At 42.0% G+C, this 23,072-nt stretch overlaps 1 pseudogene; it reads right to left on the reverse strand.

Annotated features, from left to right (window-relative positions):
- Window positions 1-8,842: 8,842 nt before the first annotated feature.
- LOC133909953 (NAD(P)H-quinone oxidoreductase subunit H, chloroplastic-like) lies at window positions 8,843-12,996 on the reverse strand (annotated as a pseudogene).
- Between the last annotated feature and the right edge of the window lie 10,076 nt (window positions 12,997-23,072).

Consider the following 23,072-nt stretch of genomic DNA (forward strand, 5'->3'; position numbering starts at 1 on the left):
TTCAAAACATAGTTTGTGTGCATTTAAGTGCTTTAACGTTTGGATAAACAAAAAAAAATGTTGATGAGAGTATTTTTTTTATGATCGTTTTACCAATAGAATCTTGATAAGCAATATCTATAGCGTGCGAAGTAACATCTGGGTTCTGCCGGCAGAAAAGGACATCGAGCACTGTCGGTAGAAAAGTACATGGAGCACTCGGGTCTGGCTGATGATGAAGGACAAGTATCTAATTGAGGTAATTTCCAATTTTTACATGTTGATCTGGCAAGTGTGGACGGTTTGGAACAATATTCTGCAAGCCAGGGAAAGGATATTTATTGGCGGGTTTGTCGAGTTTCTTTTTAGATGCTAAAGGAAAACAGAGTTTGATGTCTACTCGAACACATCTTACAATACACACGGATGTACAAGCAAGACAAGAGACGTATTCCGCCTAGTGAGGGTGTTTTGAAAATTAATGTTGATGGTGCTTTCTTTAAGCAAACGGGTGCATCAGCTGTAGGAGTCATCATCAGAGATAAAAGAGGGGCAACTAAAGTTAACTGCTTGGCGGGTTTTGTTCTACTGCAGGGACGCCGAGGAAGCGGAGGTTGTAGCGTGCTTAGAGGGGGATTCGGCTGGCGTCACACTGGCTCGACCAGGCGATGATCCTCATGTTTGACTGCTCGACAATGGTACAAATGCTCCGTGATGATGAGCCTTGTTGGCCCAGCTCACACTCACGCACAGAATAAAGTCGTGAAGACAAGGAGAGTGTAGAATAAAGTCGCTGGCGCATTTAGCTACAAGATTGAGTTAGAGTCGTGTTTCTTTTGTTAGTGTTCCTGAGTGTGCCAACTGCCAAGGCCTTAATTTGTAATGGCATTACTTAATCATTAATAAAGCTCTCTCCTTCAAAAAAAGACACATAAACGGGACACTTTTGACAATCCATTGTTGTTGTGCATGTCCAGGGATAATTATTGGCTGTGCTTTTGATTTTGCTTAATGCAAGTAATTGTAAAGTGATGGTTGGGCATTTTGTTTGTATGGATGGCTCAAATACACCTTTTCAGAAGAATTCGTGCTTCAGCCCAGTTCGACATCCATTTATATCTTGCTGCAAGGTCTAAACACAATTGCAGCTTCGTGACCTGTTTGATGGTTATGTCATTGTCACCAAATTAGTCATTTTCTTACGAGTGACCTGTTGAGCTTCAACAACTACATTCATTGGGGCTTTGATTATTCTACAACTGGACCATTTGTATTGTGAACTTGACGTCTTGACGTAATGACCTAAAACTATATTCCTTATTTTGCTATTTTTTGTTCTCTGTATCATTCATGATGTTAGATCGTTCTTAGGTTTACCAGTAGCCAATGTACTTATTCAAAAACGACTGCTGCTCGTTTGAAAAGGTCGGCCTGTTTCAGACTTCAATTACGACCTTTGCAAGTGGTAATTTTCTTCTTAATATTCTTGTAACATCAGTACGTTAATTAGTAAAAGCAATGACCGCTTGCTTGTATTTGGTCATACCCTGGGGTATCAATCTCTCAGCTAACCTCTTTCTGCAGGTCTCGATGCAGGGGTGAAGCCAGACCAAAATGAGAGTGCCCGTACGGTTACTATTAAAAAATTTATTGTTTATCATAGCTATATTTAGTAGCAATTTTGGATGGAGTGCCTGTGCACCCGCCTCCCACAACGTGACTACGCCTGTCTCGATGGAGACCTGCTTGACTTTCGTTTTCAGTCTGGAAGGGGCGTCATCGTTCTGCTGGTCAAGCTGCGTGTTCGCAAGTTGTCTACTCCCTTTAATCCCCCTAAAAATTTGTGTCTACTACCTTCGATTCCATATATAAGTTCATTTGATATTGTCCTACGTTTTAGTTTTGACCATCAATTTCTAAATAAACATATAGATTGATAATATAAGATTGATGTTACTAGATTCATCGTAAAATATATTTTTATAATATATAACTCTTTCTATATTTTTACAGGTATTGCAATGTCCTATTACACTTATATTTAATATCAGTAGAAGTACTTTGTAATCTAATATAAAGGTCTTGTGCGATTGGTTAGATCGGGCTTGATGATATACTCGCAAGTCCGGGCCTGGGAATCAATTTCCGGTCTAAAAGGACAGCTTTTTCTCTGGCCTAGCCCAAAAAAATGCTCAGGTCTAGCCAGTGCGCAGTTGCCTCATGGCAGCGACGGAACGGAATTCCCTTTCGAGAACGGTCCTTACAATTGGGCCTCCAGATGGGCTGCCGCTGCTTCGATCTCGGCCTTTCATCGGAATTTGGCGAGTGACCATTCTTCGTTTAATTCGGTCAGTAATTCTTTCACCTGAAAAAAACGTCAGGTTAGGATACTTCAAATTCAGACCTGAACGTTGATTCTCAAATTCGAAAGGCAATGCCATTTAGCGAGCACCAGACAAAGGTTGATAATCGTTAATCACACTGGCGGGCACGTTTTAAAGCTGGACTTTCAGAAATATTTCTGGCATATCATATCAAAGCTGCACTTGCTCTTTCACACGTGGCACGCTCGCTAGAAACACGTCGCAAGTCCAGCCGACGACTGACCAGCGTGAGAAAGCCGGTCGACTTTGCCCTTGTCCAGACAACGTTGACCAGACTTCATTCCGAACTTGGCAAAAGAGGAGAGTCGTTGTTCTAGTCTGTTTGGGCCACCTATCTCTTTCAAAAAAAAAAAAAGTCTGTTTTGGTCGCTGCATTCATGAAACTGGAATTCTGCATCTAAAATAACTAGTACTTAAGTCTTTTAGATAAAGAGAAGGTAGACCTTCGGTGTCACCTTGGGGGAAGCCCACCAAAGCAGGATTTCGGGCAGTAGTGGGGCTCGTTGAATCAGTCGAGGAAGAAGAGTGAGGTGTTATTTCATCGAAGGCAATGAAAAATTCCAGTCTCTATATTCGTGGATTTATTTGTCCGATCATTATTATAAGAGTTCTTGCTACGATGTAGACTTTATCTATCATATAGTCAACAACCACCAACTAAAGAAAATATATTTTAAAAAAAAACACATGTTCATCTTAAACATTTAATTTATTGGTAAACCTCTATCTAAATTTGACGAAGATGTCCAACTTACAAAACTTGAGTACTGCGTTCAAGTTCACCTAACTGACATTAAAGGACACTGAATCACAAACATGCTAAAAAAATAATCACAGAAAGCTCCGGGCCTGAAAATGATTGAGTGCAGAATATAATTGAAAATAGTTTGTTTTTGCAAGACTATAATTGAAAATATCTCTGGCTGGCATCATAATGATATACTAATATCCGGAGACAGCAACAATACCATGATAGCAAGTTGCCTGGTCACAAGTCCATGCTCAAAACATCACTATCACCATAACGAACGGGGCAACAGGCCGGCGGCCAAACCACTTGCTCACCTTTGTTACCGGCACTATCCAACTGACCAACTCATCCTTCCAGACGATGCCATAAAATAAACGCTAGGACAATCCTAGCTCAAAGTAGCTAATACTTCCCATCCTCCTGATGAAAGACCTAAAGAGAACCGATTAAACATTACAAAAATGTTAATATTGAGAAAGATCAGGCAGCTCGTCACCAACAAATTTCAGTTCCTGATTCGAAGGGCTGGCATCTGGTCGATAGCTCAATACCATCGAAGCTACATGTTTTTTTTTAAAGGATCAAGATATATCATTGAAGAAATCACGTCTGACATCTTGAGTAGATTGTCCTACAAAATTATTCAAGCTAATAATCTAAAGCGTATGGATACAAGTTATCATGGGAAGAAAATACAATTTCGAATCCGCTTTGTCTATGAATAAGAAAGCTATAAGTAATGCAAAATCTCATGGAGAGTTCAATCTTGTCTCAGGATGAACGCTAGCGGCATGCTTAACACATGCAAGTCAAACTAGAAGTGGTGTTTTCAGTGACGAATGGGTGAGTAACGCATAAGAACCTGCCCTTGAGAGGGGAACAACAACTGGAAACGACTGCTAATACCCCGTAGGCTGAGGAGCAAAAGGAGAAATCTGCCCAAGAGGGGCTCGCGTTTGATTAGCTAGTTGGTGAGGCAATAGCTTATCAAGGCGATGATCAGTAGCGGGTCCGAGAGGATGATCAGCCGCCCTGGGACTGAGACACAACCCAGACTCCTTCACGAGGCAGCAATGGGGAATTTTTCACGATGGGTGAAAGCCTGATGGAGCAATGCCGCGTGGAGGTGGAATACATATGGGTCATCAACTTCTTTTCTCGGAGAAGAAACAATGATGGTATCTGAGGAATAAGCATCGGCTAACTATGTGCCAACAGTCGCGGTAAGACAAACGATGAAAGCATTATCCGAAATGATTGGGCGTAAAGCATTTGTAGGTGGCTTTTCAAGTCCGCTGTCAAATCCGAGGTCTCAACCTTGGACAGGCCGTGGAAACTAACAAGTTGGAGTGCGGTAGGGGCAGAGGGAATTTTCGGTGAAGTGGTGAAATGCATTGAGATCGGAAAGAACACCAATGGCAAAAGAACTCTGTTGGGCCGACACTGACACTGAGAAATGAAATCTAGGGGAGCAAATGAGATTAATGACCCAGTAGTCCTAGCCGTAAATAATGGATACTAGGTGTTGTGCGACTCAACCCATTTCTCAAAGTATCTAACCTAAAAGACTCTTTTTCTTTTTTTGGATTAAACAAAATGGTTCGCAAATAAAAGCGCTAGTGCCACAACTAGTCCATAAATTGTTAAAGTTTCCATAAAAGCTAGACTAAGCAATAAAGTACCTGTATTTTCCCTTTTGCTTCCGGCTGTCTTGCAATACCTTCTATAGTTTGTCCTGCAACAGTACCTTGACCAACTCCAGGCTCAATAGAAGTAAGCCCTACGGCCAATCCAGCAGCAATAATAGAAGCAGAAGCAATTAGTGGATTCATGGTGAGTTCCTCGTGTAAAAAAAATGGTTAAGGATACAATCAACCAATAAATTATTACTTCTAAGCTCTATTGGGCAGAAGTAACTAAAAATTACAAATTGAAATGATAATCTACATCGCCAAAACTACTTCGGGATCTCTTTTTTAGTTTCTAATTATTAGAGGTTTGTGTAAATCCACTGCTTATGTTTACTTCAACTTTTTTCTTGTGTAGGAAATGAGATTTTTTTTCTTTTTACTACAAATTAATAAGCGGTTTTGTTTCACTCATATAGCTATCTAGTTTAACTTACCAACTTGAATGCTTAATAAGAAAAGGAAGATAAGTATTCAATGTATTTTAGAGGAAAAAGCTCATATTTTAATGAATCACATGTAGAGATATTACTAGTACACAAAAAATTAATGGTATTTCATAACTAATAGATTGAGCAGCCACTCGTAGACTGCCTGAAAAAAATATTTATTATTTGAGCTATATCCTACCATAAGAAGACCAATAGAAGCAACACTTGAAATGGCAATCCATAAAAAAACACCAATACTAAGATCAGCTAAAACAAAATGATATCCCAAAGTGAAGTGCCTCGAGTTATCCTCGGTGCTTAAAACTGTATTACACCGGTCCCTAAATTAGTCGCTGGTAAATACAAGCCTTACAACAGATGATACCACAATCATACAACAAATGGAGTGGTAAAATAACCCCACCAAGCTATTAGTACATAAAGGATTATGTTAAGGCATGCAAGAAACATAGTCCACGACATCAGATAGCACAGTAGGGCCATTATGAGGAACATGTCACTCCATAGGCAACTCGGGTGCGGATGCTACCAAGATTTATTCGTCAGCCTCACCGTCGACATCGGTGAAGTCCGGATTTTCCTCTGAAATCATAAGCAAGGGTGAGTGCAAACGTACTCAGCAAATCTCAACCCTTGCTCTGCATCAAATGGTATAAATACATGCATGCAATATTGATAAGGGTAAGGCTATAAGTTTAACTTTTGCAAAAATCCTAATTTTACACATGCAAGGGTTCATTTTCGTAAGGTGGGTTTTGTGAAAACACCATATCCTCAATATTAAATGGGAGGGGGGGGGGGGTCGGACATTCCGTCCACAGCAACCCACGGCATACCACCGGACCTAGGCACCCATGCCCACTCACACTCTAAGGAAAACACACACAACCAATGCTAGTTGTTGTGACCAAACCATAGTTCGTCCATGACCGTTGACACGGCTATTCGAATAATTTTACCTCAGCAGAGTGGTACACTTTACTCACAAGTTGAGCTTGGAAACAAACCACCATCGTGGCAGTACGACGCAACAAAGCCATTACCCACCATAACATCGTCCCACTATCCGCCTACAGGAGCTAGCCAGGGGTTCCTGAACTATACTAGGCCTCCAACTGGGTCGACAAGCCTGCACTTGCTTGCACCCTGCTCCATGGTCTCCTATTGCACTCATGTCTCTGAACGTCTAGTAGACTAGCTGGTGGGGCTTAGACTAAGCCCTGCCACCATATATAGGGTCGAGCGGTTATACTGTGAAGACTATGTAAGATGTTATACAAACTCGGTTCTTAATCGAGCCAAGGTAACATATCCACACTAAGCCTACCACATAAGGAACACTTAAACTTCCAAGACATTCCCGACGGGAACCCTGATTTGCTCCAGCTCTAACAGGTTCACTGTTGTTATCATTATCCGGTAAGTCTTCCCATGACTCATACAACACCAAACATCAAGTTTCACACATTTCGCAATCTAATTATGATTAAGTTTGAAATAACAATAAGGTACATAGTCCTAAGTATACTAGTATCAAGGGTTCATCTTAGCATATTTGAAATTACCGAGACAGTAATTCTAGGGTTATCAAGGTTATATGCGGAATGATAGCAATCAGGCTGACTAATTCTACAATAGAACATAACTAGATCAACAACTCAAATTATGCCAAAAAATAATACTCATGCAATTATTTGGTGGAAAACGGCCACTACAGGTTGTGATGATAAAACTGGGTACAATATGATTAACGAGGGAAACAGATTGAGACTTGCCTCCGCTGAAGTCCTCGAGGGGGTCCTACTCGAAATCTTGCATTCCCGACTCCTCCTCCTCTTCCTCGAACACTCTGTTCTCTAAAATGCAGCACTCAACAACAAATAAATACACACCAACATACAAATACACTCCAAGAATTATGAAATTGGGGAGAATAGATATGGCTTGAATTTAAATGAATTTTGGTGGAAGAATCATCGGCATCAGAGTTGAAGCGAGGAGAAATGAGCTTCCAAAAATTTAAATCTGGGGAAAAGGAAAAAGGTTATTGTACTGGGTATTGTTCATTTGGGATGGGTACTATGCAAATAGGCTTTTGCACTGTTCATGTGGATTGTGCAGCTGTGCTGGATATTGAGCCGTCTTGTGGACTGAGGCAGCCCAGTCTGGCCCGAGGAAGGGGTGACGGCAGGTGGAGACAGCGTCAATGGGCCAGGCCCACACGTTGGGTCTACACAGAGAAAGGGAGATGACGGTGGGGAGACGGCACCAACACCGAACAGGTATCGGGCAGCATCGCCGCTCAGTCCATGGTATATGAGTCACCGGTGACTCGCTGGAACAGTCTTCCCGCCCACCGTTCATGACAGCAAAAACACCATAAGAGAGAGGGAGAAGCATGGGGATCCCATTTTGCGCAGAGTTTGGGAGAGGGAGGGGACGGGGATGGGTGGCGGTGAGCCACCATGGCTATGGGCTGTTGAGCTCGTGGGGAGATTGGTGTAGGGCGAGGGAGAGGAAGATAAGTGAGGGAAAGGGTGGCGGTTGTTAGGGTGGTGCTCGAGGTGGCTCGACGAAGGCAAAGTCGGGCTTACGGGGGAGATCGAGAGGGAGGGGCAGTCGGAGCTTGGAGGTGGGGAAAAGAGAGAGGAAGGGGAGCTACCTGCTCGGGGAAGGCTGGCGAGCTGCGAGGGGAGGAGGCTGCTCAGACTGGCCTTTTATAGGAGGAGGGGGAGGAAATGGCCACGACAACGGCCAGCAATCATGGAGGATATCGGGCCGTGGTGTGCGGCTTTGGCCAAGCGGCGGGGCTGGCGTCAACTTGTGCCAGTGTGACCTCACGCATGCGTGCAAGCACAGTGAGAGCGAGAGAGAAACAGAAGGGGAAGCAAGGCAGTGACCTACTGTTGGTTGCATGTGGCTTGATCCCTGCAGGCGCTGTGTGCTCATCGCCGGCTCCTGTGTGTGGCAACCTCGCAGTGAGGGGAGGGGTGACAAGGTGGCAAAGGTGGCTAGGTGACACTGTAGGCGCTGACTCGGTGCAGGCTCCATGGCTGGCAAGCTCGGGCATGCGTGCGAGCGGTGGGAGCGGGAGGAAGAAGGAGGGGAAGCCTGCGGGTCGCGGGAAAAGAGAGAAAGGAAAGAGAGAGTGGGCCGGATCGGATAAAGCCCAAGAAAAGGGAGGGATGGAAAAAGGTTTTGAAAATTTGGTTTGAATTTGATTTTGAAATTTGCTAAAAAAATGGGATGTTACACAAATGGATAACTAAAAAACTTAATTAAATGGATATGAATGATATAGAGGGTCCAATGCTACATAAAAGAATCTCTCCTCGAGATGGGAGGATATCCTCTTTAAAAAGTAGCTTAGTTCCATCTGCTATAGCTTGAAGCAGACCCAAGGGGCCAGCATATTCAAGACCAATACGTTATTGTGTCGATGCGGATATTTCTCTTTCTAAACACACACTTATGAGTACTTGTATTGTGATTCCCAGTAGGAGGGTCAAAATGGGTAGAATCCATATCAGTACATAGACTTCTTTTAATAGTTCTGATTTTGAAAAAGAGTTGATAGTTTCTACCTCTACCCTATCTATTATCATTTCAATGATCAACTTCCCCCATAATGATATCTATACTACCTAATATCGTCATGATATCAGCCAATTTCATTTTTTTAACTAGCCAAGGAAGCATTTGCAAATTAATAAAACCGAGTGGATGAATTTTCCATCTCCAGGGAAAAAGACTATCATCTCTATAGCGAAAATGGCTCTATTAGGCCATGATTGTGATTTTAATGATTAATGACAACATAGTCATTGGGACTAACATGTTTGTCAAGAATATATGTTAGTAGGTCTTATGGATGCAATACATGAAGAAGCCATCACAGCCTGAACAAAGTTTGATTGAATTGGAAAATGTCCTAGAGAAATTGTTCTCACCGGAAGGTCTGGCGCTAGAAGCATTGCACTCACCGGAGCATTATGTCCAGAGTCAATTTTCCACATCGGATGATCCGGTGATAAAGAGTGTACACGCCGGAGCAATTCTGTCAGAAGGAGTCAGAGTGGATTGCACTCATGGGAAGGTCCGACGATCAGAAGAGATGTACACCGGACTAATTCTTGCAGAGAAGAATCCAAGCGCAGAAGATCAAAGATCTACTCACCGGATAGTCCAGTGATGAAGTGATGCACACAAGTGCAGTTCCAACGGCTAGTTTCTGAGAATGTACACACCGGATGGTCCGGTGCTTGTACCTCTGTTAACGCCGGATCATCTGGTGTTCACAGAATATGTGAGCCGTTGGGATAATAGCTAGTCCGTGGGGTTGAGGCTATAAATATCCCTCCACTCATTCATTTGAAGTGACTGGAGTCCAGAGAAACCCTTGTACACCTAAGAAGACATCCAAGCCATCCAAGAGCATAAAGTGTTCATCCAAGGTGATTAAGCACACCATTAGTGAGTGATTAGTGCTTATAGGCCTAGAGAGAAGAGTTGCTAGGTGCTGCAATCTAGAGTGTGGATCAAGGAGTGATCCAAAAGTGTACCGAGAGGTACACCGGCGCCTTAGAGTCTTTGTGACTCGTCGGTAACTTGTTGACCCTCCGACTTGGTGTGGAGCGACGACAAGAGGATTGTGTGGGGACACGGAGGTCCTTGTCTTTGTGACTAAAGCTCTGAAGTGAAGACGGCATTCAAGTGACCGGAAGAGAGGTTAGTGGTGAGACCTCACCTTGGTGGCTTGGTGGCTCATTGTGCTTGAGGCCTTGTCTTGGTGACCTAGTATCTCAAGAGCCGTGACCAGAAGAGACTTGGCGACCGGGAGCATATCCTTTGTGGAGCTCCAATGGACTAGGGGTGGCTTGTGTGCCACCGATACCACGGGATAAAAATCCTTCGTGCTGAGTTTGTCTCTCTACTTTATTTACGTTTCCGCATTTACATACTTACAATTTACCTTGCAATCCTTATGAGCGGTAGAAGTAGACACACTAGATGAGCCTAGAGCACATTTAGATAGAAATTGATATAGGCTTGTCTTGCGAAAGTTTTGGAGCCAATAGTTTTTAAGTGTCCTAATTCACCCCCATCTTAGGACATCCTCGATTCCCTTCAATCTCCTACCAGATGAATTCCTAATTCACCTTTTGAAGCTTCTACTCTTACATAAACCTCTTTCTTTGATAATTCAAAATTGGGCGAAGGTTTTTGACCAAGAAATCGATATTCAAAATTATTCCATTCGGAATTCTTTGCTTTCTTAAAGCGTCGGGGTTTTAAATTCTCATAAGGACCTCCATGAATTTTCTCTATAGTATGTTGAATAATTTTGATGGATTCTCTCATTTCACCGATTCATACTAAATATTGGAGCTAATGAATCTCCATCTTTTTGCCACTGGGCTTTCAAATAGAATTGATTGTAACACTCATACGGATCAATTTTACAAAGGTCCCATTGTATTTCAGAAGCTTGTAACATTGGTCCCGATAAGCCCCAATTAACAGGTTCTTCCCTGCTAATAAAACTGACTCCTTCAACTCGTTCTAAAAAATAGGATTATGTGTAATAAGTTGTTGATATTCAACAACTCCTCGTAAAAAATAATCACATGAATCTAAAAATTTATCCATCCAACCATAAGGTAGATCGACAGCTACTCCTCCGATGTGAAAGTAATTACGCATCATTCACATACCTGTAGCAGCTCCAAATAGACCATATATCAATTCTCTCTCTAAAAATGTAGAAAAAAGGGGTTTGTGCCCAGAGATCTGCCATAAAAGGTCCAAGCCATAACAAGTGAGAAGCTATATGGCTCAATTCTAACATAATTACCCTAATATAGCTGGCTCTTTGGGGTATTTGAATATTCTCCAAGAATCCAGGTGCATTTACCGTTATTGCTTCTGTAAACATAGTAGCAGAATTCCCGCAATTATTTGAAGATCAACCCGAATCTCGAGGGCGAGATTCATCCTAAGGGGGGTAGGTTTGTAACACCCAAAATTCAAATTTTTGCAATAATTTAAAACTTTCATAGAAAATTAACTCAGGTGTTACAACTTAGCTCAATAGGAAATTAATTTCTAAAATTAACTTGGCCTAGGATAATTGTTTGATTGCATTCATGTCGTGGTAGATGCAATAAGGTTTTATTGGGTGGAAAAGTTTGCAAAATTTCGCTAGTTTTCGCTGCTTTAAAACCTCATTGGAAAATTCGATGAAGTTCATTTGGAAAAAAAGAATTTCTAAAGGGAAAAATGCCCTCGGGCCGATTCTTTCTCCCTCGGCCCATTTTCCCTCCCCTTCTCCTTCTCTCGTGGGCCGTCTTCTTTTCCCCCGCGCCGGCCCATCGGCCGAGCCGGCCTGCAGCCGCCCCCTCAGCCGGCCTCTTCCGCCGACCCCTCTCTGACGGGTGGACCCCGCGTCGAGCCGCTCCGCCCTAGCCGCGGCTCTGCTTCTCCCACCTCCGGCCACCGGCCATTTTTCCCAAAATCCACCACCACCAATTCAAATCCGAGCCCCCGCGCACTACCTCGCCAATTAAACAACGCTGCCGGGTTCCACGCCCCCTATTCCCTCTTCCCTGACGGTTTTCCCCTCTCCATAGCTCGATTGAATGCGAGGAAACCGACGCCATTCAAAGCCATGGCCGCCGGCCATTTTCTTCAAATTCCGGCCGATCCCCTCCCCCTCTCTCGTATATAAGCCGACCATCGTCTTCCTGGTGACATTCCGTGCTTTTTGCAACCGTTTCCCCCTCTTCTTCCGCTCGGATTCGAACCCGGCACCGTCTCCTCCATTGCCACCGGTGAGGAGCTCGCCGCCGCCTTGCTTCACCGTGCTGAACCCCTTTTTGACTTTAGTCTTCGCTTCTTTGGTGTCGCAGGACACCGGGCGACGCTTCCCGATGCTCCTCGGTGTCTCTCCCGCCGCCGAACGCCTTCGCTCTGAGCTCCAAGGCCGCCGCCCGTTCTTCCCCGAGGATGATGCCGAGTTCTAGGCTTGTGGAACTCTCAGTCGGCTGCCTGTTGGCTTGGAGCTGCGCCGTTCCTTTTTTCGCTGTGGTGTTCTTTTCTTTAGACCCGTGTGTGATCATTTTGTAATATTTTAGCGTTGTAATAAGAAACACTGTGTCTGTTGCACTAATGAAGTCGCTATATGTATGAATAACTGATCCTGGCATACATATAGTTTATATCTGGTTTTGGTCTTAAAACCGGGTGTGACACTACTCCTCCGATGTGAAAGTAATTATGCATCATTCACATACGTGTAGCAGCTTCAAATAGATCATATATCAATTCTCTCTCTCTCTAAAATTGTAGAAAAAAGGGGTATGTGCCCCGAGATCTGCCATAAAAGGTCCAAGCCATAATAAGTGGGAAGCTATATGGCTCAATTCTAACATAATTACCCTAATATAGCTGGCTCTTTGGGGTATTTGAATATTCTCCAAGAATTTAGGTGCATTTACCGTTATTGCTTCTGTAAACATAGTAGCTAAATAATCCCACCATGTTACATAAGGCAAGTATTGTATAATAGTTCTGTTTTTTGTGATTTTTTCCATTCCTCTGTGTAAATAGCCTAATATGAGTTCACAATAAATAGCATCTTCACCATCGAGAGTAACGATTAGTCGAAGAACACCATGCATTGATGGGTGGTGAGGGCCCATATTGACTATCATGAGATCCTTTCTTGTAAGCAGTAGACTCATATCCTTTCTTCCTTAATTCATTATTCTATGAAAATGGATTATTCCATGAATTTCTCAAAACGAGGCTCATCCAAATGCATAATCTAAGACTACTAATAAAATAAGAAAAAAATCAAACGATTAAATTACTTCTCATGAATATCCAACTAACTGATTAATTTCTTATAACGTATTCTATTTTTCTTTGACAAATAAGCCAACAAACATTGATATTTTCCCAAAAGTCTTCGTAGTCCTCTTTCCGATGAAAAACCTTTTTTGTATGTAATGCCAAATGTGAAACAAGTTCTCGTATCTTATTGGTAAAACTGAATACTTGAAATTCAACAGAACCCCTATTTTTATTGTTTTTCTTTTTTAACCATAAATAAAAAATCTACATCCTTTCTTTTTCATGCATCTTTCTAATTAGGAAAAATAAAAATTATGCTAGTTATTCTGAAGTTATTCGAATTTTGCACACACATAATTTTGCAATTATTCATCAACTACTGAAATCTGGAATTATTTTATCAATGCAAATTGGATTTGGATAGAAGGGTACGTTCTTTTATTGTAGATAGAAGAAATCTAAAATAATTTTTTTGCTAATTTATTTATTGCTATATCCAATTTATAGAATTGAAACACAAAAGCAAAAGTTGGTGTACCCACTGGATGGTCCGGCGCTTAGGTAGTATACACTCTGAGGCATTTCTTGCAGAGAGGCTGGAAATTGGCACTTGGTGACTTATACTTGCCGGATGGTGTGAGAAAAAATCTTTATAATCTATCTAAAATAGGGCTGATCATTGCAAGCAATGCAATTTGTAGTTTCCCTCTATTGGTTCACTTGCAAGTTTGTAAGTTTTTATCTTTTCCGTTGTATTTTTGTTCCGTTTATTGAGCTGAAATTTTTTCACTTTAGGAAGTTGTTCTTCTTGTTGCTAGAGGCATAAAATTTACATACATATATATACAAGTGGGTTTTGAATTCCCTTATCTTTAGATCATCAAGTTGGAGAATTTCTTGTACTGGTGATCTTTTCTTTGCTTTGAAGATTTCTTTCCTCAAGTTGCTATCTTTTGTGGTGATGACCCGTGAGATGAGTTTCAATGGAACCTAGGGTTCATATACATGCACGAGAGTCATGTGTTTTTCTAGATATTTCCTTACCAACTTGATTCGCTCTGGTTTTGTTTCCACTATTGGTTTTTAAGGTGCGTTAGGTGATAAAAGGAGAAGTCCATCTGTTTCAAAAGAAATTGGTAAGGCGCGTATTCACCCTCCTCTAGTCACCATTCCCGGTCCTACAATTGGTATAAGAGCCGGTTTGATCACTTGTTGACCATAACTAGCTTTGTGATCTATAGGTGACAATAGAGAGAAGTGGGAAAAATCCGTTGTTTGATGGCCGTAATTTTTTTGTACTGGAGGTGCACATGGTGGCTTATCTTCTGAGCCAAGAAGTGAAATATGGGAAATAGTTGATTCCAACTATGAGATCCCTGCTGCTCACGTGACTCAAGTTCAAATATAACAGTATGAGGCCAACAACAAGGCCAGAAATATTTTGTTTACAAGCTTGAGTTGGAATGAGTTTGATAGGTTTCAGCACCTCCGTACAACCTATGAGATTTGGACTACCCTTACTGTCTTTCATGAGGGTACCAACCAAATCAAGGCTAGGCATCAGAACATATACAACCAAGAATATCAAATGTTTGTGCAAGAACCCAGTGAATCATTGGATGCTATGTTTGCTAGATTTGATGGAATTATTAGCAACCTTAGATCCACTAGTATTTTGCCCTATTCTGACCATGAGAGAGCGATCAAACTTCTCTATAGTCTTGACCGTAGTATATGGGACGTTAAGATCTCAAGCATTGAAGAGTCATCCAGTTATAACACATTGACTTGTGATGAACTCTTCAGCAAGCTCAAGTCCACCGAGATAGCCAATATAGCTCAGATAGGTCTTTGAAACCCCCTGTCTCAGAACATGGCGTTGGTTTTCGAACCTAGTGGTGACAATCATGCTGGAGCTAGCTTTTCTTGTGCTAACACTTCACCGAGTGGATTTGTTTTGTCTTCCTTGGTCTCTATCACAGAGGAGCAGGTGGATGTGCTTGATGATGATGATCTTGCACTGATTATGAAGAGGTTCACCCGCTTCTACAACAACCCCCGAGACTAGAGAACGTGTGGTTCTTGGGTCTTCTTTGAGTGTGGTGACACCACCCACTTCAAGGCAGACTGCCCCAAGCTCAAGAAGAGGAAAAGCCACAACCACGACCACGACAAGCACAAGAAGTCCAAGAAACCCTTCTTCAAGAACCGTGGCAAGATGGCCAAGAAGGTGACCAGGGTGGCTTCAAGGGCGTTTGTGGAGGTGCTCAGCGATGTTGACTCTTCCTCAAGTGAGGAGGAGAGCTCGGAGGAGGAGGAGGAGGAGCAGCCCACAAAGAATAATAAGAAGGCTAAGGACTTCACCGGCCTTTACTTCATGGCAGACGACAATGATAGCGACCTCGAGCTTAATTCTTCTGAGGTATCACCCTCATATGACCAACTTTCTATTCAGGTTGATACCTTGAATGATGCACTTGTTAGCTAGGATAGATTGCTTAAGAAAGCAGTTCGTGAGGTTAAGGAACTCAAGTCTAGGCTAGAGTGTTTATCTTCTGAGCTTGAGTTGCTTAAGTCTATAGCCAATGATGAGGAGTGTGATAGTTATCTTGTGGTTATGAGTGAGTTTGTTGAGCTTCAGACTTTGCATGCTCAAGTCACCAGTCAGTTTGAGATTGCCGAGAAGAAGCTCCTTGAAGAGTCTAGACCTACTGCCTTAGGCGATTGCAAGAATTACCCTTTTCTCTCGAAGGATGTTGATGTGAAAGCCAAGTGCATAAAAGAGATAGAGTCTAGATTGAAGAGTGCTGAGAGTTCTAAGGATGTGCGGCCAAACTATTCCACCTGCATCATCTTGAAGGACAAACTTAGCTAGATTAGAGGGCAAGTTGAGAAGCTCCTGGCCGAGGATGAGTACCTTCTTTCTCTTGTGGAGAAGTGCTCAAAAGGCAATGGTAAAATCCCATCAAGAAACTCAATGCGCAACCCACAAAGAAGAAAGCTACACCATAACCCAAGAGAGCTCCACAGCATAAGATGAGAGCCTCTGTGAGAGAGTCTAGAGTGACCGATAGTCGAGTTCCTGAGAGACACTACCATTGCACCTACTGCCAGAGAGAAGGTCGCCTTATTGGGTTTTGCTTTTGCCATAGGAGGGATGAGCTGCGTGAGTGGGAGTGCAATACTCGGGACATGTACCACCCTCTTTTAGTGTACATGAGCCTTTTTCTTGTTCTTACTCACGAGTCTCGAGCACTCCTTAGCTTCCTCCTAAAGGTTGTCTCCGACGTGGATCTTACCATGATTCATATAGTTTTGGTTCGCGTGTAAGAGGCTTTGAGTTGCAGCATTTTGGTGGACCACGTTTTCCCTATCGTGGCACTCGTCCTCAATGCACTAGTATTGATTTGCATGCACTTGCTTCTACTGCTTTAGGGTGGATGACCCAGTACTGGATTCCCAAGAGTTTTTTTATCTAACACCACTACCGAGCCATCCACCTATTATTCTTCCCAAGAATAAGTGGCTCATCGACTCCGATTGTTCACGCCATATCACCAGAGATTCATCATGGTTCTCTAGCCTCACTCCGACAAAGAGACACGGGTACATCACTTTTGGGGATGATCGGAAAGGAAGGGTGAAAGTCTAAGGTATGGTAAAAATGAATAAGAGTTTCACTCTCAAAGATGTGGCTTTGGTGGAGCATCTAGGATACAATTTGCTTTTTGTATCTCAGTTGTTGGATGAAGACTTGGAAGTGCATTTCAAGTGTGATACTTCTCGAGTTCTTGATTTTTCGGGCGTTTTAATTTGTTAATTTTCCAGAGTTGGGAGAGATTTTATAGCTGATTTTTCCGAGTCTGTTGGTTCTTCTCGATGCTTAATTTCTCAACCCTCTTCTGAGCTTTGGATGTGGCATAGGAGACTAGGGCACATGAATTTTGATTTGCTTTCTCGTTTGAGTGCCCTAGGCTTGATCTGAGGATTGCCCAAGCTCAAGTTTGAGAAGAATCTTGTTTGTGCTCTTTGTCAGCATGGCAAGATGGTTGCCATGTCTCACCCACTAATTAATCTGGTGATGAATGAACAACTGGAAGAACTTCTTTATATGGACATTGTTGGTCCTTCCCAGGTTCGTTCGGCAGGTGTAGTGGTATGCACTTGTCATTGTTAATAATTTTTCTCGCTACTCTTGGGTCTTCTTTATTGTGAGCAAGGATTAAGTATTCTCATACTTTCTGAGCTTGACTTTGAGATTGTTCAAGGAATTCCCTAGTGTGTTGAAAGCAATTCACAGTGATAATGTCACCAAGTTCAAGGACTATCGCTTTGATGCTTTCTGTCTTGAACATGACATTAAGCATCAATTTTCTGCCTCACACGTTCCTCAGCAGAATGGTGTGGTTGAGAGGAAGAATCGCACTTTGATGGAGATGACTAGGACGATGCTCGATGAGCATATGACTCCTAGAAAGTTTTGGGCAGAGTATATTAGCACAACTTGTTATATCTTCAATCGGATTTTCTTGTGCTCAATTTTAAATTTTACTTCTTGTGAGTTGGGCTTTGGGAGAAAGCCGAAGTTTTCACATTTGAGAGTTTTTGGCTGTCGATGCTTCATCCTAAAGCATAGCAATTTTTACAAGTTTGAGTCGTGTTCTTCTGATAGAATTTTCTTGGGGTATTCCCTTCATGGTCATTCTTACATGGTTTATAATCTTTGCACTAACACCATCATAAAATCCTATGATGTGACTTTTGATGAATCAACCACGTGTGCTAGTTTTGCTTTCGAATGTGTAGGTGACAATGAGATTGACGAAAGCATCTTCGTAGATGGCCACCTTCCAGCTCTCAGTGATGATAAGGATGATCCACTACTTCCTTCCATCGCACCTCCTCCCGAGTTGGCTCCTACTTCTTATACACCGCAGAGGGTCCTACAACCTCTACTTCCACTTTAGCTATTTTTGAGCCTACACCAGTCGTGGTTGAGGGGGAGGTCATCTCGCAGCTCGAAGCCCCTCAACACATTCAGCGACGACACCCTCCGTAGATAATGATTGATGACCTCAATGAAAGGGTAATGAGGTCAAAATCTGCTCACCATGCTCATTTCACAGATTCTTCTTTTGTTGCTTCTTTTGAGCCCCATGATGTTGGACACACTCTTTCTGATTCAAATTGGAAAAATGCCATGTATGAAGAACTAGAAAACTTTGAGAGAAACTAAGTTTGGGTCCTTATAGAGCCAGCCCCTAACATTTATACCATATGCACCAAATGGGTCTTCAAGAACAAACAGGGGGAGGATGTGTCAGTTGTTAGAAACAAAGCTAGACTTGTGGTCCAGGGTTCACTCAAATAGAGGGGATAGATCGACTTTGTAGAGACCTTTGCACCGGTAGTTAGGCTAGAAGCCATTAGGATCCTGCTTGCATTAGCAGCATCCCAAGGTTTTAAGTTGTATCAAATGGATGTCAAGAGTGCTTTCCTAAATGGTTTCATAGAGAAAGAGGTTTATGTTAAGCAGCCCTCAGGTTTTGAGCACCCCAAATACCCATATAGAGTATACAAGCTTTAGAAAGCTTTGTATGGGCTTAAGCAGGCGCTTAGGACTTGGTATGATAGCCTTAAGTCTTTCTTGCTAGAGCATGAGTATGTGATGAGGTTAGTGGATAAAACTTTATTTACTTTTAGGCATAGCAATGATTTCTACTTGTTCAGATATAATTGTATGATATCATTTTTCGTGGCTCTTCTCATATACTTGTGGTCAAGTTTGCAGAAACTATGTGCAGTGAATTTGAGATGTCGATGATGGCTGATCTCAACTTCTTCCTTGGACTGCAAATCAAGTAATGCAAGTAAGATACATTTGTCCACTAGATAAAGTACACTAAGAATGTGTTGAAGAAGTTCGACATGAGCAATGCAAAACCTCTGGTGACATTGATGACCACCTCAACCATGCTTGATCCGGATAAAGATGGCGAGGAGGTAGACTAGCGGGAGTATAGGAGCATGATTGGCTCTCTCTTGTACCTGACGACGATAAGACCCGACATCCACTTCGACGTCTATTTGTGTGCCCGCTTCCAAAATTCACCAAGGACGTCTCACCACCAAGCGGTGAAGCGCATACTCAGGTACCTCAAGCACACCCTTGAGTATGATCTTTGGTTCTCTGCATCCTCTTCGCTTTCTCTTCTAGGTTTTTCGGATGTAGATTTTGCTAGTTGTAGAATTGATAGGAAGAGTGCCTCTGATACTTGTCATTTCTTGGGTACCTTTCTTATGTGTTGGTCATCTCGCAAACAGTCTAGTGTTGTGTAGTCAACTGCTAAAGCTAAATTTGCTGCTGCCACTAGCTTTTATTCTCAGCTTTTGTGTATGGTTGCTAACTTGAGAGATTTTGGGTTAGATTTCAAGAGTGTGCCACTTTTGTGTGATAACACCAGTGCCATCAGCTTAGCCAATAACCCAGTCCAACACTCTAGAACCAAACACATAGTTGTGAGATTCCACTTGTTAAGAGACCACAATAAGAAAGGAGACATTGACTTGAGATACATTAATACCTAACACTAGCTTGCTGATATTTTCACCAAGCCTCTAGATGCAACAAGATTTTCCTATTTGAGGGGAGAGCTTAAAGTGTGCCATCCCTATGGCATCGTGTGAGGGGAAGTTGCAGTTGTACATACTCTATCTTAATTTTATTGCATTTGTATTGCATATCATCTTGTAAGATAATCATAGTAGTTGAGCTTTGACTTGTATGTCTTTAGTATTTTTTGTTGCTAGACTTTAATTTGGACTAAGTTGAGTAGTTATGTGGAGCAAGCTTTTAATCTTAGGCTCATCTTGATGCTTCGACATGAAACATTTCAAGCAAGCTAGCTTTCCTAAATATGAAATTTTGCAATTTTATGAATCATGTAGACTATGAAATGCTACATTCTTGATCACTATGTTCGTAATTGCTTTGGCTTAGTCAATGCTTTGTTAAGCCTAGTTTGATGAATATCTTGTTCTAGGCTTCTTGGTTCAAGATAGTGGATTGGAGAATATTTCACTATTTTTTCTGTCTTTGTCAAATGTTTAGCTCATGATAGAACCTTGTGGAACATGTGTTCCTTGTGTCGCAAAGGCACTACTTGACTTCATCATGTGAAAACTTGATAATTTGTGCAAATTTGAATAATGTTGAGAAATCAAGTTTCTTGTGCTAACATATAATCCAATACGGTTGTCTTGAAGCCTCGAGGTATTTGCTATACCCAATCGCGCGATACTTTGCTTGGATAAGAGGCAGCTTGAGGATAAAAAGAAAAAACAAAGAAACGTGCTTCAATGTTACATCTTTTAATCACTTGATTTAACTAAGTCTTGGTTTCATATGTGAGTGTTTGCAAAGCCTATTATCATGGACGCTTGTTTACCTAGTTTGAGATTGAAGTTAGCTAGTTCTTAATGCTTGTATTGCCTCGGCACGAGTGGATGCTTATGTGGTGGCCAATTTTAACATGATTCAGCTATGTGAATTTAAATTCACCAATAATTCTTCTATTTAGCTTGTCTAGCTTTATGTTCTTGTGATACTGTATCTTTTTTTAGCCTTTGTGCGCTTGTAAGCTCCACATTCTACTATCTATAGCCTTTTGATGTCTCTAGCATTTGCAAATGTTTTGTGGTATATATATAAAAGCTCATTAGGATTGCATGATCAAGCTTTGCATAGTATTTTTTCCTTGATGTTGGCATTGCCAAAAGGGGAGAAAAATATCACTAAGCCACAAAGAAGAATCTTGCATGATGAAAGGGGGAGAAAATATGTGAAAAATGTGCATTCATTAAGGGGGAGCATTTGTGCTTTTATTAGGCTTTTGAGGTTTTTGGCTTGTCTCTACCTCTCTTAGAAGTTTTGCCGTCTTCTTATGCCAAGTGACATTTTATGCTCCTTTTTGAGTTTTTGTCACTTGGATGAGCTTCTCTTGTTGGATTTCTTCAAACCAAAATCTTTGTGCTTTAAGGGTTGTCAATGCACTCAACAAGGGGGAGACTGAGAAACCAAGTGGAAATACGCCATGGTTTATATGTGATGAGTGATTGATAAGGTTATTGTTTTGGTTTGTCGATTTGTGAGATTGCATAACTTGTTTATGTACCGCGAATATAATCATGACTAACCAAAGTTGTAGAGAAAAATAGAGCTGGCGTGTTTGTCTCTGAGTTCAGAAAAATTGTACACGTTGGATGGTCCGATGCTTTGGAAATTGAACACGTCGGATTGTCTGGCATTCAGATGTGATTCACGTCGGAGCATTTCCAACTCAGAAGCAAAAGTTGGTGTACCCATCGGATGGTCTGGTGCTTGGGCAGTATACACGCAAGAGCATTTCTTGCAGAGAGGCTGAAAATCGGCTCTTGGTGACTTATACTCGCCAGATGGTCTGGCGCTCGAGTAGTACACGTCGGATGCCTCACCGGAGTATTTTCTGCAGAGAGGTTGCAGAAAAAGTCTAGAGAGGTTGAGCACGCCGGATTGTCTGGCGCTCAGGAGATGTGTACATCGGATCATCTGGTGTTCAAGATTTGTTTGTGATGTGTTGATCAACTGAGGATTTTGATTTTGACTAACCTGTAATGGAGTTGAAGATATGTGTTTGCTTATCTTATGTTGTGTAGGTGATGGATGCAACTCAGTAGCAGACGGCGCGATGATTGGGGCCAAGTGGGGTGCTTGGTGCCGAACGATCAAGGAGGCCAGACGGAGTCAATGGTGATCCTAGCTATACACTTGAAGGTCAAGCAAAGCATGAAAGATTGGTGGAGACGGTGTGTTGACAAAGTCAAGTGAAAGGGATGCCGGTGCAAGTGATAAGACGGCCCAAGAGATCGGGAGCGGGAGAGACTTGTCGGCAATCAAGATCGCAAGACGGAGTACATGTGTCGACATCAGGATGCTTGCTTAAGGTCAAGCAAGTGGCAGTGAATTACACTTTGAGAAGCGTGCAAGGGGTTTCGCGGTTTGGTCACAAAACCATGGGAAAGATGGAAGTGCATGTGGCATCATCGCGAATCTTGCATCAAGGCAAAGCTAAGCCATGAAGGTGTCACGGTCCTCCGATGGATGGAGGAGAAAATAGACCAAAATACCATCAGTGGTAGGTATGAACTACAAGAAAGGAGTATTTTAGGAATAATCTAAGGAACTTAGAGGTCAAGAAACTTAGGCTATAAATAGAGCATGAGGACTAGTTGAGCCATTTGAACCAGCCACTTGAGCCCATTGAGTTATTCATATGAGAGCTTTGTGTTAGGGTTTTATTGAAGAGAAAGAGGAGTGCTTAGCCTATGTATTAGGTGAGAGTCGTGTGAGGAAAAATCTTTGTAATCTGCCTAAAATAGGGCTGACCTCTATGAGTAATACAATTTGTGTTTACTCTTGTGCTTGTATTCACCTCATAGTTTTCCTCTATTGGCTCCCTTGCAAGTTTGAAAGTTTTTCTCTTTTCCGTTGTGTTTTCGTTCCAGTTGTTAAGCTAAAAAATTTTCACCTTGTAAAGTTGTTCTTCTTGTTGCTAGATGCATAAATTCACATACATATGTATACAAGTAAGTGTTGAATTCCTTTGCCTTTAGATCATCAACTTAGAGAATTTATTCTTCCAGTGATCTTTTCTTTGCTCGAATGTTTCTTTCCTCAAGTTGCTATCTTTTGTGGTGATGACCCGTGAGATGAATTTCAATGGAACCTAGTTTTCATATACATCCACGAGAGCTATATATTTTTTCTGGATGTTTCCTTAGCTGCTTGATTCACTTTGGTTTTGATTCCGCTATTGGATTTTGAGGTGCGTTGGGTGATAAAAGAAGAAGACCATCCGTTTCGAAAGAAATTGGTAACATGCTTATTCACCCCCTCTAATTGTCATTCTCAGTCCTAAACAAGTCA

This window comes from Phragmites australis, chromosome 2 (genome assembly GCF_958298935.1).
Source record: "Phragmites australis chromosome 2, lpPhrAust1.1, whole genome shotgun sequence".
Classification (NCBI taxonomy): Eukaryota; Viridiplantae; Streptophyta; class Magnoliopsida; order Poales; family Poaceae; genus Phragmites; species Phragmites australis.